The 15,409-nt window shown below is 43.8% G+C and overlaps 1 protein-coding gene across 4 annotated transcripts in view; it reads right to left on the reverse strand.

The window, feature by feature from the left end:
- SKP1 (S-phase kinase associated protein 1) overlaps positions 1-746 on the reverse strand; it is a 295,730-nt gene extending 294,984 nt beyond the window's left edge. Inside the window, exon 1 of one of the 4 annotated variants that reach the window (XM_077473904.1) lies at positions 434-695. The gene's annotated coding sequence lies outside the window, so the exon portion shown is untranslated. Of the gene's footprint in view, positions 1-433; positions 700-723 lie in introns of those variants that run through there. The other 3 variants (XM_077473905.1, XM_077473907.1, XM_077473906.1) reach the window with 3 other exon arrangements.
- Between the last annotated feature and the right edge of the window lie 14,663 nt (positions 747-15,409).

Genomic DNA, 15,409 nt, shown 5'->3' on the forward strand with positions numbered 1-15,409 from the left:
GGGAAAGGTATGTTTCAGACTACACAGCTGGTTTCCTACTGCACATGTGCAAATAGCTTTCTAAATGGTCCCCGAAAGCAACGGTGGGAAAGGAAGAGTGCACAATAAAACTGCAGAAGTAACGTACCTCACCGCAGAAAAATGGGATGGAAGGTACACACACAAAAAAAATCCAAACACAAGAGGGAGGGTTGGGGTGTTCTTTTGTTTGAGAAGGATTACAAAATTGCCGTCAACTCCAGCAGGAGTCTAGGTCACTAAAAACATCATAAAAAGAGAATCAATAACAAAAAGGCCTCGTTGGCCCCAAAACTCCTCTGCCTGACCTAAAACGAACATGCAGTAGTATTCCAAGGCTAATAACACTCCTAAGCTATGTGCTTCACCATTATCACAAGAGAAACAAATTAATCCATATTAAACAAACATTTACCGCGAGCACGAAAGTCCTCAGGCCAGGCCTCAGCTTCTCGACTATTAGCCGGCCACACTGCTCCTCCTCTGACAACTGCGTCACCTACTCGAACGAAGGAAGGGGCGGTTCAACGTAACTTAGCACATTTCGATTACTAGAGCTAAAACGTAGGTTGACCTTGTCTTCACTGAAAACAATTCTGTAGACAGTTTACAAAAAAAACTCCGGAGCATTTGTTCTACTAGAAAATGGAAGCGGTGTAAGGAGACACACTTCCTGCTGCTTAAGGCGAGGCTGGAAATACATACCGTTCAAGGTGCACAGCGTCCCATTGATGAGAGCCAATAAGATGACAGGTTATTTTTACGTAACGCCGTAAAGGACCAATGAGGAGGAGGTTTGGGTGTAGGGCGTTTGTTGCAGCGAAATCGCTTAACGACGGTGTTTCGTCAGATTCCGCAACCCGTCAGACTGTGTAACGGAAGTGACGTTACGTCGCCGCCATCTTGCTACATCCCTCACTCCTCTGTAGTAAGGATTCAGTGAGAAGGTTGAAAGCGGACATCTTGTTACACCCACTGGAGTTTTGCATCGCACATGTATTTTTAACCGTAATCTGAGTTTATATAGTGAAATACTGTAGTTAAAACTCTGACTGGCTAGATATTGGATTTTAAAATCAGCGGCAAACGTACTGATCTCACAGGTTTGCTAATCTGACAGAAGTTCGCTGCGTTTAAAATTAAACATCTTAACAGTCAGACAGAGTTCTAAGTACTGTATTTCACTACATAAACTCACTTTACTGTTAAAAATAAGTGTAAAATGCAAAACTCCGGTGGGTGTAACAAGATGTCAGCATTTTTCTTCTAAGTGTATCCTTACTGTGGAGGACTGCGGGGTGTAGCAAGATGGCGACGATAAAACGTCACTTCCGTTACACATTCTGACAGGTCGCTTAATCCGATGAGAAACAACGGCGGGAGGGCGTGGGGAAACAGGTGAAAGTGCTAAAGTCATGCCTGGACATGTTTACACCGTAAATTAATGGATTAGGGTGATTGGCCATAACTGAAAGAAAAGGAAAACCACCTTTTGTTCTAGTGCAATGCAGAGAAACTTGTACACGAAGAGTCTTCAGTGAGACACTTTTGGGATGTTCGGGTGCTTAACCACTTTCAGACCGTGGACCATTTTGCTGGTCAATGACCAGAGGTCTTTTTACAATTTGGCACTGCGCTGCTTTAACTGGTAATTGTGCGGTCATGCAATGTTGTACCCAAACAAAATTTGCGTCCTTTTCTTCCCACAAATAGAGCTTTCTTTTGATGGTATTTGATTGCCTCTGCGATTTTTATTTTTTGCGATATAAACATAAAAAGACCGCAAATTTTGAAAAAAAATGATATTTTCTACTTTTTGTTATTAGAAAAATCCAATAAACTCAATTTTAGTCATACATTTAGGCCAAAATGTATTCAGCCACATGTCTTTGGTAAAAAAAAAAAAGTCAATAACTGTATATTTATTGGTTTGCGCAAAAGTTGTCACATCTACAAACTAAGGTACGTTTTCTGGAATTTACGCAGCTTTTAGTTTACGACTGCCTATCTCATTTCTTGAGGTGCTAAAATGGCAGGGCAGTACAAAACCAACCCAAATGACCCCATTTTGGAAAGTAGACCCCCTAAGGAAATTAATAAGTGGCATGTTGAGCCCATTGAATATTTTATTTTTTTGCACAAAGTTGTCACTAAATGATATATTGCTCACACATGCTATGGGCATATGTGAAATGACACCCCAAAATAAATTCTACTGCTTCTCCTGAGTACGGGGATACCACATATGTGGGACTTTTTGGGAGCCTAGCCGCGTACGGGGCCCCGAAAACCAAGCACCGCCTTCAGGCTTTCTAAGGGCGTAAATTTTTGATTTCACTTCTCACTACCTATTACAGTTTTGAAGGCCATAAAATGCCAAGATGGCACAAAACCCCCACAAATGACCCCATTTTAGAAAGTAGACACCCCAAGCTATTTGCTGAGAGGCATGTTGAGTCCATGGAATATTTTATATTTTGCCACAAGTTGCGGGAAAATTACAAACTTTAATATTTTTTTTTCACAAAGTTGTCACTAAATGATATATTGCTCACACATGCCATGGGCATATGTGAAATGACACCCCAAAATAAATTCTGCTGCTTCTCCTGAGTACGGGGATACCACATGTGTGGGATTTTTTGGGAGCCTAGCCGCGTACGGGGCCCCGAAAGCCAAGAACCGCCTTCAGGTTTTCTAAGGGCGTAAATATTTGACTTCACTCCTCACTACCTATTACAGTTTTGAAGGCCATAAAATGCCAAGATGGCACAAAACCCCCACAAATGACCCCATTTTAGAAAGTAGACACCCCAAGCTATTTGCTGAGAGGCATGTTGAGTCCATGGAATATTTTATATTTTGCCACAAGTTGCGGGAAAATTACAAACTTTTTTATTTTATTTCTTTTTTTCACAAAGTTGTCACTAAATGATATATTGCTCACGCATGCCATGGGCATATGTGAAATGACACCCCAAAATAAATTCTGCTGCTTCTCCTGAGTACGGGGATACCACATATGTGGGACTTTTTGGGAGCCTAGCCGCGTACGGGGCCCCGAAAACCAAGCACCGCCTTCAGGCTTTCTAAGGGCGTTACAGTTTTGAAGGCCATAAAATGCCAAGATGGCACAAACCCCCCCAAATGACCCCATTTTGGAAAGTAGACACCCCTAAATTTAGGGGTACACTAGTGAGACTAGGTAATAAATGGCGGGTGCCCTGAAACTATAAAAAAATAACTAACCAACCAGCGTCACCTGTAACAGTTATATGGTGATCACTGGTGAAAGGGTTAACTAGGGGGCAATCAGGGGGCTTTATGCGGTAGTATATGGGGGTCCCTGGCGCTATAAAAAGCTGCGGCGAACCTAAATACCTACCTGTCTAACTAGCGTCACCTGTGACACTAATACAGCGATCAGAAAAATTATCGCTTATTAGGCTGGGTTCACACTGGAGCGATGCAGGAACGCCACGAATCCGCGGCGGGTTCCCGCATCGCATGCCTCCCGGCGGCAGTTCACACTGCCCTATGCAAACTGCTGGGAGTGTCAGTGAAATGTTAATGACACCCCCAGATCAGTTCGCATATCGCAGTGCGATCTGCAAACTCGGATCGCATGGTGTGAACACCCATGCGATCCGATTCTGCTGCGGACCAAAAAAAGGGTCCGTGCGAGTTTGCGGCGGGTGCGACACGAATTCAGCCATACTATCTGTATGGCTGAACTCGAATCGCACAGAGATCGGATGTGATTTGCACTGCAGTGCGGTGCGAATCACATCAGTTCTCATAAAGCGCTGCAATGTGAACCCAGCCTTAGTGACACTGGCAACGGGGGGTGATCACGGGGTTAAACCTTTATTGGGGGGGTTAGGGGGGTACCCTAGAGCTAAAGGGGGCTAACCCTAACTGCCCTAACAGTTATTACAGTCACAAATGACACCCGCCGGGTGATCAGGGGGTTAAACCTTTATTAGGTAATAAATGGCGGGTGCCCTGAAACTATAAAAAAATAACTAACCAACCAGCGTCACCTGTAACAGTTATATGGTGATCACTGGTGAAAGGGTTAACTAGGGGGCAATCAGGGGGCTTTATGCGGTAGTATATGGGGGTCCCTGGCGCTATAAAAAGTTGCGGCGAACCTAAATACCTACCTGCCTAACTAGCGTCCCCTGTGACACTAATACAGCGATCAGAAAAATGATCGCTTATTAGGCTGGGTTCACACTGGAGCGATGCGGGAACGCCACGAATCCGCGGCGGGTTCCCGCATCGCATGCTTCCCGGCGGCAGTTCACACTGCCCTATGCGAACTGCTGGGAGTGTCAGTGAAATGTTAATGACACCCCCATATCAGTTCGCATATCGCAGTGCGATCTGCAAACTCGGATCGCATGGTGTGAACACCCATGCGATCCGATTCTGCTGCGGACCAAAAAAAGGGTCCCGTGCGAATTTGCGGCGGGTGCGGCGCGAATTCAGCCATACTATCTGTATGGCTGAACTCGAATCGCACAGATATCGGATGTGATTTGCACTGCAGTGCGGTGCGAATCACATTCGTTCTCATAAACCGCTGCAATGTGAACCCAGCCTTAGTGACACTGGCGACGGGGGGTGATCACGGGGTTAAACCTTTATTGGGGGGGTTAGGGGGGTACATTAGAACTAAAGGGGGCTAACCCTAACTGCCCTAACAGTTATTACAGTCACAAATGACACCAATGCAAAAAAAAAAAATGCAATTGGTGTCACTGTGACTGGGGGGGCAGGGGTAATTGGGGGGGTGATCGGGGGGTGAAGGGGGGGTGTGAGTGTGCCTGGCACGTTCTACTGTGTAGTGTCGTGTTGGTGCAACTCACCGATCCTCTCTCCTCGGTGCCGGAACGAAAACTACCGACACGGAGGAGAGATTACATCACTTCCTCTCCTGTGTTTACATTACAGGAGAGGAAGTGATGTCACGGAGCATTTCTATTCGTCGGGAGCGATCGCGAGGGGGTGGCCATGAATGAATGGCCGCCCCCTCATCCCAGGTCGCTCCCGAACGAATACCGACCGCCGCAGGCACCGGGGGGGGCCCGATCGGGCCCCCCACCCGCGGGAAGGCAGGGACGTATATATACGCCCATATGCCTGCCCGTGCCATTCTGTCGACGTATATCGTCGTGCGGTGGTCGGCAAGTGGTTAAAGAGGAAGTAAACCCTGATGAGTTTACTTCCTCTTTTATTCCCTGCAAAGCCAAAGCATAATGGACTACTATGCATCGCATAGTAGTCCATTATCTGTCACTTACCTGACACAGGAGCCATCGAAGTCACCGCTGTCCCCTGTAGTCTGGAGCATCCATCTTTTCGGTGGGTCTCGCTGCTCTGCCGCTGTCATTCGGTGAAGCCGCGATGACGTCACTCCCGTGCATGCCGTCGTTGACTGTGCCGCGCTCAGTGCGCTTGCACGACGCTGTCTACGGCGCATGCGCCGTAGACAGCGGTGCCTGTCTTTCGGCAAATATCTCCTAAACCGTGTAGGTTTAGGAGATATTTATTGGACCTACAGGTAAGCCTTAATCTAGGCTTACCTGTAGGTCAAAGTGTGTTGTAAGAGTTTACAACCACTTTAAAAAAACGAATATAAAACATATATCAAACATGTACAATGCTGCATAAAAAAAATAAAATATAAAGTGTCACTGCAAGTGGTTCTAGAACTGTGCAACATACACAAAAAGTGAATGGTTCATAAAGGTGACTTATTTTAACATAGAAAAATAGAGATTATGTAAATATAAATAAAAAAAATAAAATGCTTTTAACAGGCTGAGTGTAACAAGTCTCAGTGCAATATTGGATGTTATTCCTTGGTCCAAAGTGCAACAATGGTGCAGGTGTGCAAGTGTTTCGCAGGAACACTGTGTGCTGCTATCTTGACATTTGGTGATACTGTGCCTTTAAAGTGGTTGTAAACCCTTACACTTTGACCTACAGGTAAGCCTAGATTAAGGCTTACCTGTAGGTCCAAGAAATATCTCCTAAACCTATACGGTTTAGGAGATATTTGCCCGAAGACAGGCACCGCTGTCTACGGTGCATGCGCCGTAGACAGCGGCGCGCAGGCGCACTGAGCGCGGCATTTCCAATAATGGAGCTGCTGCGCGTGTCGGCTCCCGTGCGCATGCGCGGGAGTGACGTCATTGCGGCTCCGCCGAATGACAGTGGCGGAGCTGCGAGACCCCACCGTAAAGATGAATGCGCCGGACTACAGGGGACAGCGGTGACATCGCTGGCTCCTGTGTCAGGTAAGTGACACATAATGGGCTACTATGCGATGCATAGTAGTCCATTATGCTTTACCTTTGCAGGGAATGAAAGAGGAAGTAAACCCATCAGGGTTTACTTCCTCTTTAATAGCATGGCCCCTTCCTTCACCCAACCATAGTAATTGTGAGGGGTTACAGTGTTGTGGCACCACCACCACCCAAGGCCCAATTTTTGTGCCTCTGTTTAACAGGGGTATGTAATTCCAATTTTTTAAATAATATTTGACAGCAGGAACCGTTCCTGCTCCCAACAAGAGCAACTGTGAGGGGTTACCGTGTTCTGCCACCACCAACAACTAAGGCCCACTTTTTCAGCAGAGTATATAGTGCAGTCCGTATAGTATATATACAGCAGTTCAGAGTATATAATACAGTGCAGTGTACAATATATAATATAGTGTATTGAAGTGGTGCCCTATGACAAAATTAAGAAAAAAACGTCATGGATTCCCCCATCCATACCAGGCCCTTTGGGTCTGGTGTGACTTTTGGGGGGGGGACCCGTCACACCATTTTTTTTTTATGTATATTGCTGGGATCTGGCAATACATTACAGCCATGAGCAATTTTAAACAACATTTTTTCCTTTAGAAATGTCATTTTGCTGCGGTACTGTTCTAAATATGTGAAAAATGCGCTACTTTACGGGCAAAGGGGAACCGCATGCATGATATTTAAAGGAATATTTTTTTTTTCCATTCATTGGACAGAGCGATCATGTGGTAAAGGTCCGCTGTCATTGGCCCTTTACACTGATTCGTGATGCGTGGATCACGGACATTCCCAAGTGCGAGGCACAGGGGAGTCTTGATTCTGGGAGGACGTCATTATACGCCCTCCCAGAAAAAGCCGACCACGCTATAGCCTAGTCGGCAAGTGGTTAATTGAGAAAAGTACGCACTATAGAGTCATGTACTTTTTTTTTTCCATATGTCATGTCTGAGATTTACAATCTTTAATAGCACCATGCAGTTTGTTAGTGAGTTATTAAAGTGAAAGTGGTAAAGTAGGTACTCCTGCGCTAAAAGGAATTTGTAATATATTTGAACGATAGGTGCTGCATACACCGTAAGGACCAAACTCGTGTCCAAATATGTGTATAGTTGTAAAAAGGGGGAATGGTGTTGCGCTCCTAACAAACTATTGTATATATTTTTCTTATAATAGATTATTAAAATATTTGACTATACTTCAAACTAGCAAGCATTCATCAGTGTCATCAATAAAGTGCAAAAGTGCAAATGGAATAATATCCTGAATTAAATAGCATATATGTTAAAAAACGAATATAAAACATATATCAAACATGTGCAATGCTGCATAAAAAAAATATATATATATAAAGTGTCACTGCAAGTGGTTCTAGAACTGTGCAACATACACAAAAAGTGAATGGTTCATAAAGGTGACTTATTTTAACATAGAAAAATAGAGATTATGTAAATATAAATGAAAAAAAATAAAAAAATAAAATGCTTTTAACAGGCTGAGTGTAACAAGTCTCAGTGCAATATTGGACGTTATTCCTTGGTCCAAAGTGCAACAATGGTGCAGGTGTGCAAGTGTTTCGCAGGAACACTGTGTGCTGCTATCTTGACATTTGGTGATACTGTGCCTTTAAGTGCAACAAAGGTTAAATGTTCAGTGTCACTGACACCAGTGGTTAAAATGAATGATTACCTTACTGCTGTAAGGTAAACAGCATGTAGCGAGATATTATAAGGGAGGGGGTCCCTTTGAATCGATCCTTTCCTAGGCGTACGTCCACTATATGGAGTGAAGCCAGGGGGGAGGAAGGGATGGTCCTTTCTCTTTTTCTCTCTTTCCACTAGGCGTTTAAATGTCTTGGATCACTCAAATCATTAAGGTGCTCGATTAAAAAAAAAGATGAAGAAAAGGCCCACCATGGTGTAGTATTTTGAAAAGGGTATACAGTTTTATTTAGATATATTCATAAAAAACTCACATTTTCTTATAAAAGCAGAGCGGTGTAAAAACGAGCGCCGAACTCGTGTCTGGGCGTCTATTCCGGTGTCTGATTTGCCTCTGGTCTCCTACGCGTTACGTCACAACACACGTGACTTCAACTGCAGTCTGAATAGACGCCCAGACACGAGTTCGGCGCTCGTTTTTACACCGCTCTGCTTTTATAAGAAAATGTGAGTTTTTTATGAATATATCTAAATAAAACTGTATACCCTTTTCAAAATACTACACCATGGTGGGCCTTTTCTTCATCTTTTTTTTAATCGAGCACCTTAATGATTTGAGTGATCCAAGACATTTAAACGCCTAGTGGAAAGAGAGAAAAAGAGAAAGGACCATCCCTTCCTCCCCCCCTGGCTTCACTCCATATAGTGGACGTACGCCTAGGAAAGGATCGATTCAAAGGGACCCCCTCCCTTATAATATCTCGCTACATGCTGTTTACCTTACAGCAGTAAGGTAATCATTCATTTTAACCACGGGTGTCAGTGACACTGAAGATTTAACCTTTGTTGCACTTAAAGAGGAAGTAAACCCTGATGGCTTTACTCATGTCCAATATATATGAATATGAAAAATTATACAATATGCAAATTTATATATCGAAACATAAATTCTTTTAACCCCAAATGTTCTGACAATATAATAGACTGAATATATATATATATATATTAGGCCTGTTACTGATTAAAATGTTTGTGTTCGATTTAATTGATTTTTTTTTAAATCAATTAATCGACTAATTTCTATTAATTATATCGCACATACAGATCCAATTACTTTTAGCTGATCTCCTTGCATTACAGCTCTGCATTAGTCAGTGGTAAATGTGGTATGACCTATATACAATCACCCGACACTAGTTAGTTTCCACAATCCATGACTTAAATTCACAGTTCACACAAATATGTTTTACAAACTGTAGCACTGACGTAAGTAATTTTTTTTCCACAGTAGCATGACAATCCCTCCATCTCTGGTCTAACTAGTCACTCTCACCTTATGGCATGGACCCCTGTGCAAACCAGTGGTCATGCAAGCGGGTATCAAAAGGGTTAACACAGACCATAAACTTCTCTCATGTCTTCTTAGATCTCAGTAAGGATGCCAGGTCATGGGTAGAAAGAAAAGATTTAAGTGCTCATCGCTTAAGTATAAGATTTCATTTTTGTGTTCAAACACAAACCACTCACATAAAGATTATAAAAAACACAGCACGTAAAGCCGACAATCGTGTTAGTTCCATAGGGCAGTAGCAGGGGGATGTCATGCATAGCTCCACCCCTGTGCACGTTACGTTCAATCAGAACTTCACGGTCACCGGACTCCTCCCCCCTTCCCTTCGTTAGCAGACAGAGGCACTTGTATATATGTATGTATGTATATATATATATATATATATATATATATATATATATATATATATATATCTCAAACACACTGCCACTAACTGAATAACCTGCCTGCTTAATCACTTGCCTACCAGGCACTAACACCCCCTTCCTGCCAAAGTCATTTTTCAGCTTTCAGTGCTGTTGCACTTTGAATGACAAATGTGCGGTCATGCTACACTGTACCCAAACACATTTTTCATAACTTTCTTCACACAAATAGAGCTTTCTTTTGGTGGTATTTAATCTCTGCTGGGTTTTTTGTTTTTTACAAAAAAAAAACACCAAAAATTTTGTGAAAAAAAAGATTTTTTGTAACTAAGTCATTTTTCGCCTTCACTGATCTTCACTGATGAGGCGGCACCAATGGGCACTGATAGGCTGAAGTGGTGGGCATTGATGAGATGGCACTTATGGGCACTGATGAGGAGGCACTAATATGCCACAATTATGGGCACTGATGGGCACTGTTAGGTGGCACTGATGGGCACTAATAGGTGGCAGTGGTGGACACTGATAGACGGCACTGGTGGGCACGGATAAGTAGCATGGATATTAGGTACAGATGGGCATTGATGGGCGACACTGATGGACATTGATTGACAGCAGTGATGGGCATTGATGGGCAGCACTGACTGGCATGACTAATGGGCACTGATTTGTGCCACTTGTGGAGAGTGGTGGGCACTGATTGCTGCCACTGGTGGGCACTGTATTGTTACACTTTATTTATTTATTGTAATCAGCGCACTTATGGTCGGTGCCCTGATTACATTCTTAGCTGTCAGTGTGAGGCGAGAAGAGCCGATTACCAGCATCTCCATGTTTACATGACCAGCTGTGATTGGACACAGCCGATCACATGGTTAAAGAGCCACGGACATGTCTCTTTACACAGATCAGGGTCGCGCCATGTCCTAGCAACATATAAACAGAACAAGAGCAGCACCGCCCTGCCAGCATTTGACAGTAGACATGTGCATTCGTTCTTGTTCGAATGCATTTTAGTCCGAAATTCAGGTATTTTCGTTTTCATTTTGACAAACGATAACGAAAGTGCAGAATCCGAAAAACGAAAGATCCAACATAAATAAATGCTTTATTTTCGTTGTTACAATAGTTCGATATAGAATAGGAGATTCGACATGACTCTGACAATAACAATCTGTGTCTATTGAACCTGTGGTCGAATGTGCCTAACCTTACCTCTATTAGTCCAAGATTATAGAGAGAAAATATTCGACATAGAGAGAAAAGATTTGACAGAGAGAAAAGATTCTAAAGTGCTAATTTTAAAGGCTAATATGCAAGTTACTGTCCTAAAAAGTGTCTGGGGACCTGGGTCCTGCCCCAGGGGACATGTATCAATGCAAAAAAAAAAGTTTTAAAAACGGCCATTTTTTCGGAAGCAGTGATTTTAACAATGATTAAAGTGAAACAATAAAAGTGTAATATTCCTTTAAATTTCGTACCTGGGGGGTGTCTATAGTATGCTTGTGAAGGGACGCATGTTTCCCATGCTTAGAACTGTCCCTGCACAAAGTGTCATTTCTGCAGCAAAAAAAGTCATTTAAAATCACTCACGGCTATAATGAATTGTTAGCTCCTGTAATACAGAGAACACTCATTGAAAGTCATTGATTAAAAAAAAAAAAAAGCGTGGGGTTCCCCCAAATTCAATTACCAGGCCCTTCAGGTCTGGTATGGATATTAAGGGGAACCCTGCGTTAAAATTAAAAAAAATTGACGTGGGGTTCCCCCTAAATATCCATACCAGACCCTTCAGGTCTGATATGGATATTAAGGGGAACCCCGCATCAAATAAAAAAAAAATTGACGTGGGGTCCCCCTAAAAATCCATACCAGACCCTTTATCCGAGCACGCAACCTGGCAGGCCGCAGGAAAAGAGGGGGGATGAGAGAGCACCCCCCTCCTGAATTGTACCAGGCCACATGCCCTCAACATTGGGAAGATGCTTTGGGGTCCCCCCCAAAGCACCAAGTCTCCATGTTGATGGGTACAAGGGCCTCATCCCCACAACCCTGGCCGGTGGTTGTGGGGGTCTATGGGCGGGGGGATTATCAGAATCTGGAAGCCCCCTTTAACAAGGGGACCCCCAGATCCTGCCCCCCTGTTTGAAATGGTAAGGGGGTACAAAAGTACCCCTACCATTTCACAAAAAAAGTGTAAAAAATTGTTAAATAAGACAAACAAACTTTTTAAAAAGTCCTTTATTAAAAATTAAAAAATTAAAAAATTCCAGCGGTGGTAATCCACTCTTGCTATCCAGCGACGGATGATCATCTCTCCGGGGTCCAGCGATGGCTGATCTGAACCAGTACAGCGAATCCATCCATCTTCTATCTCCATGGAGGAGACACTGCGGGTTCCCGGCGGCCTGACGTTTCTTATATGCGGAGGGCGGGGCCACCCGTCACCTGACCCCACCCCCCTCTGACGCGAATGGGTAACCCAGGCTTCCCCAATGTGTGGGTGACCCCGCCCCCCTCTGATGTAACAGAAACCTGCATTATATCAGAGGGGAACAGGGTCACCCATGCGTAATTGGGGAAGCCCCGGTTCCCTATTCGCATCAGAGGGGGGCAGGGTCAGATGACGGGTGGCCCCGCCCTCCGCATATAAGAAACGTCAGGCCACCGGGAACCCGCAGTGTCTCCTCCGTGGAGACAGAAGATGGATGGATTCGCTGCGCTGGATCAGATCAGCCATCGCTGGACCCCGGAGAGATGATCATCTGTCGCTGGATAGTGGATAACCACCGCTGGAATGTTTTTTTATTTATTTTTTTATTTTTAATAAAGGACTTTTTCAAAAGTGTGTTTGTCTTATTTAACAATTTTTTACACTTTCTTTGTGAAATGGTAGGGGTACTTTTGTACCCCCTTACCATTTCAAACGGGGGGGGGGGGGCTGGGATCTGGGAGTGTTCTCTGTATTACGGGAGCTAACAATTTATTATAGCCGCGAGTGATTTTAAAGGACTTTCCTGCAGAAATGACACTTTGACAGTTCTAATTGAAAGGAATATTACACTTTTATTAATCACTGCTCCCGAAAAAACATCAGTTTTTAAAACTTTTTTTTGCATTGATACATGTCCCCTGGGGCAGGACCCAGGTCCCCAAACACTTTATTTTTTTTTTTAAAGATTTTATTGAAGACAAAGCAGAATGTACATCAAATATCACATAGGATTTGCAGTACAAAGTTTATGTAACAATAACAGAGAAACAAACATAGCGAGAGACGCAAAACAGAAAGATGAAAAAAGAAAAAGACAAAAGTCTCAGACAGAGGGGCGTAGCATCCTTGTTAGAAGATGACTACTGGGAGGGAGGGACTATCTCTATCCCCTCCTCTCCAGATCATCCACGAGAGGTTCAAAGTGATCAGGGACACAGAGGAAAAAAGCAATAGTACAGGGTGGAGTGGGCAGTGATAAATGGCCTGGGAGTACCATTAAAAATTTGCACCTTACATAAATAACTGAGATATGATAAGGCCGGACCAACCGCAGAGGGCTCTTCTCAGTCTACAAGTAGCACAGATGGGCCTTATCCGCCCACAAGAGAGGGAGTATTGGTGGCGGGGCTAAATGGAATATAATAGGATCAAGTGCATGACTGAGCTCTCGGGTCAGATAACCAGTATTGCCAATTGTTATAAAATTTCCCTAAGGACATATGCTCCTTTGTAAAAAGGAATTCCATCAGCAGATGTTCATTTAAGATCTTAATGATGTCAGAAATGGATGGTGAGCAAGATTGTTTCAAGCTACGGGAAATGGCCAATCTCGCCGCTATGAGTATATGCATAATGATAGGGTGGAATTTTGAGGGCCATGATGTAAGGTCAAGACCAAATAGAGCCGTCTGCGGTGTCAAAGTTAGAGATGTATTAGTAACTTCCTGGATGAAGGAGGAAACGTCCGCCCAGAAGACCTTAATGGGCGGACATTCCCACCAGATATGGAAAATGTGCCCATCCTGGTCGCACTTTCTCCAGCATTTACTAGATTGGGATGGAAAAATCTTTGCCAGTTTTGTCGGTGTGAAATACCATTTGTAAAGAATTTTCATTACCGTCTCCCAATGGGAGACGTTCTTAGATACAACTGCAGGAAACCGGATTGCTTGGTACCAAAGTGATGGTGAAGTTTGTATTTGTAAAGTACGTTCCCAGGAGGAAATCACCGCTATGGTTTGATCCAGAGTGGGTTTCATCAGGAGTCCATAAAAATATGATATACCCCGTATCTTGAGGTTCGTTGAAGAAAATATTTGCATTATGTCTTTAGTTAGAGAGTTGGCCGAGGTCGGGATGGAAGTTAGAACATGACGGATCCTTAGATATATGTAAAAGTCTTTGTTGGGGATATTGAAGAGCTGTGAGAGCTGTTGGAAGGACCTAAGTTGCCCATTTTGAAACAGGTCCCCCAGGGTTTTTATGCCTTTCAAGGTCCAACTATGAAGTGGAAGATCCCGCGATAGAAGCGAGATGGAGGCAAGCGGGAAGTGATATAGGGCTTGGGCATGTAAGCCACCTGATGATTGCAAAATCGCCTTCCAATTATTTATGAGGGCCTTGACAGTTGGAAGGTGAGAGTGTGTAGAATGTAGACCCATCCAGATAGCTGCTAGCAAGTGTGAGGGAGAATGTGACATATCTGCGGTTTCGATCGAGGTCCATGGTTGTGATGAGGCTGAGTCCCATAGTTTTCTAGATTGGTCCAATATGATGGCTTTGTAGTAGGCTCTGTGGTCCGGGAATCCCAACCCAGCAAATCTAGTAGGGATATTAAGTAGCGCGGCTCTGATACGTGGCTTGCGGGCCGCCCATACAAAGTTGTTGATAATCCTTTGCAGTCCAGCAATATCTGGTTTCAACATAGGCACAGGTATAGTTCTAAACAGGTAAAGAACATGCGGTAATAGGAACATCTTAGCTAAAGCAATTCTACCTGCCCAGGAGGCTTTTATGGAAAGAAGTGAAGTAGCCGTTTCCTGAAGCTTCTGGGTCAATAGAGCAATGTTAGTATGCAGAATTAGGGAGGCTGGGGAAGTCAAATGAATGCCTAAATAAGATATGGATCAATTGGGCGCCCAGGAGAAGGGTGAGATTGACGTAATGCTTGTTTTAAGATGTGTGGAGAGGGAGATCCCTAACATCGCGGATTCGTCAGGATTTAATTTATACAAGGAGATTTGGCTAAAACTGTGCAGGAGAGCACAGAGAGGAGGAAGAGAGTGGCTGGGATTAGTGAGCCAGATGACAATGTTATCAGCATATAGGCCAATCTTGTGAGAAGTCTGGTTAATTTCAAGGCCTGTTATTTCAGGGTTAGACCTAATGGCTTGTGCTAAAGGTTCAATCATTAATGCGAAAATTAATGGTGACAGAGGGCACCCTTGGCGAGTCCCATTCATCATCAGGAAAGGGGAGGACAGTAAACCTGACGTCAGTACCCTAGCGCTGGGGGTAGAATATAGGCCTAGTATGGCTTGATGAAACGTGCCCGAGATGCCAAATTTTTGAAGGACCGTGTCTAAGTAGAGCCAATTGACCCTATCAAATGCCTCCAAAGAGATCAGCAGAGAAGGCACTTGATGATGCTCTGCCCAATAGAGCATGTCAATCAGTCTGCGGGTTCCATCCGGGGCTCG

This window comes from Lithobates pipiens, unplaced genomic scaffold (genome assembly GCF_037356315.1).
Source record: "Lithobates pipiens isolate NorthernLeopardFrog02 unplaced genomic scaffold, aLitPip1_a1.2 Scaffold_8, whole genome shotgun sequence".
Lineage (NCBI taxonomy): Eukaryota > Metazoa > Chordata > Amphibia > Anura > Ranidae > Lithobates > Lithobates pipiens.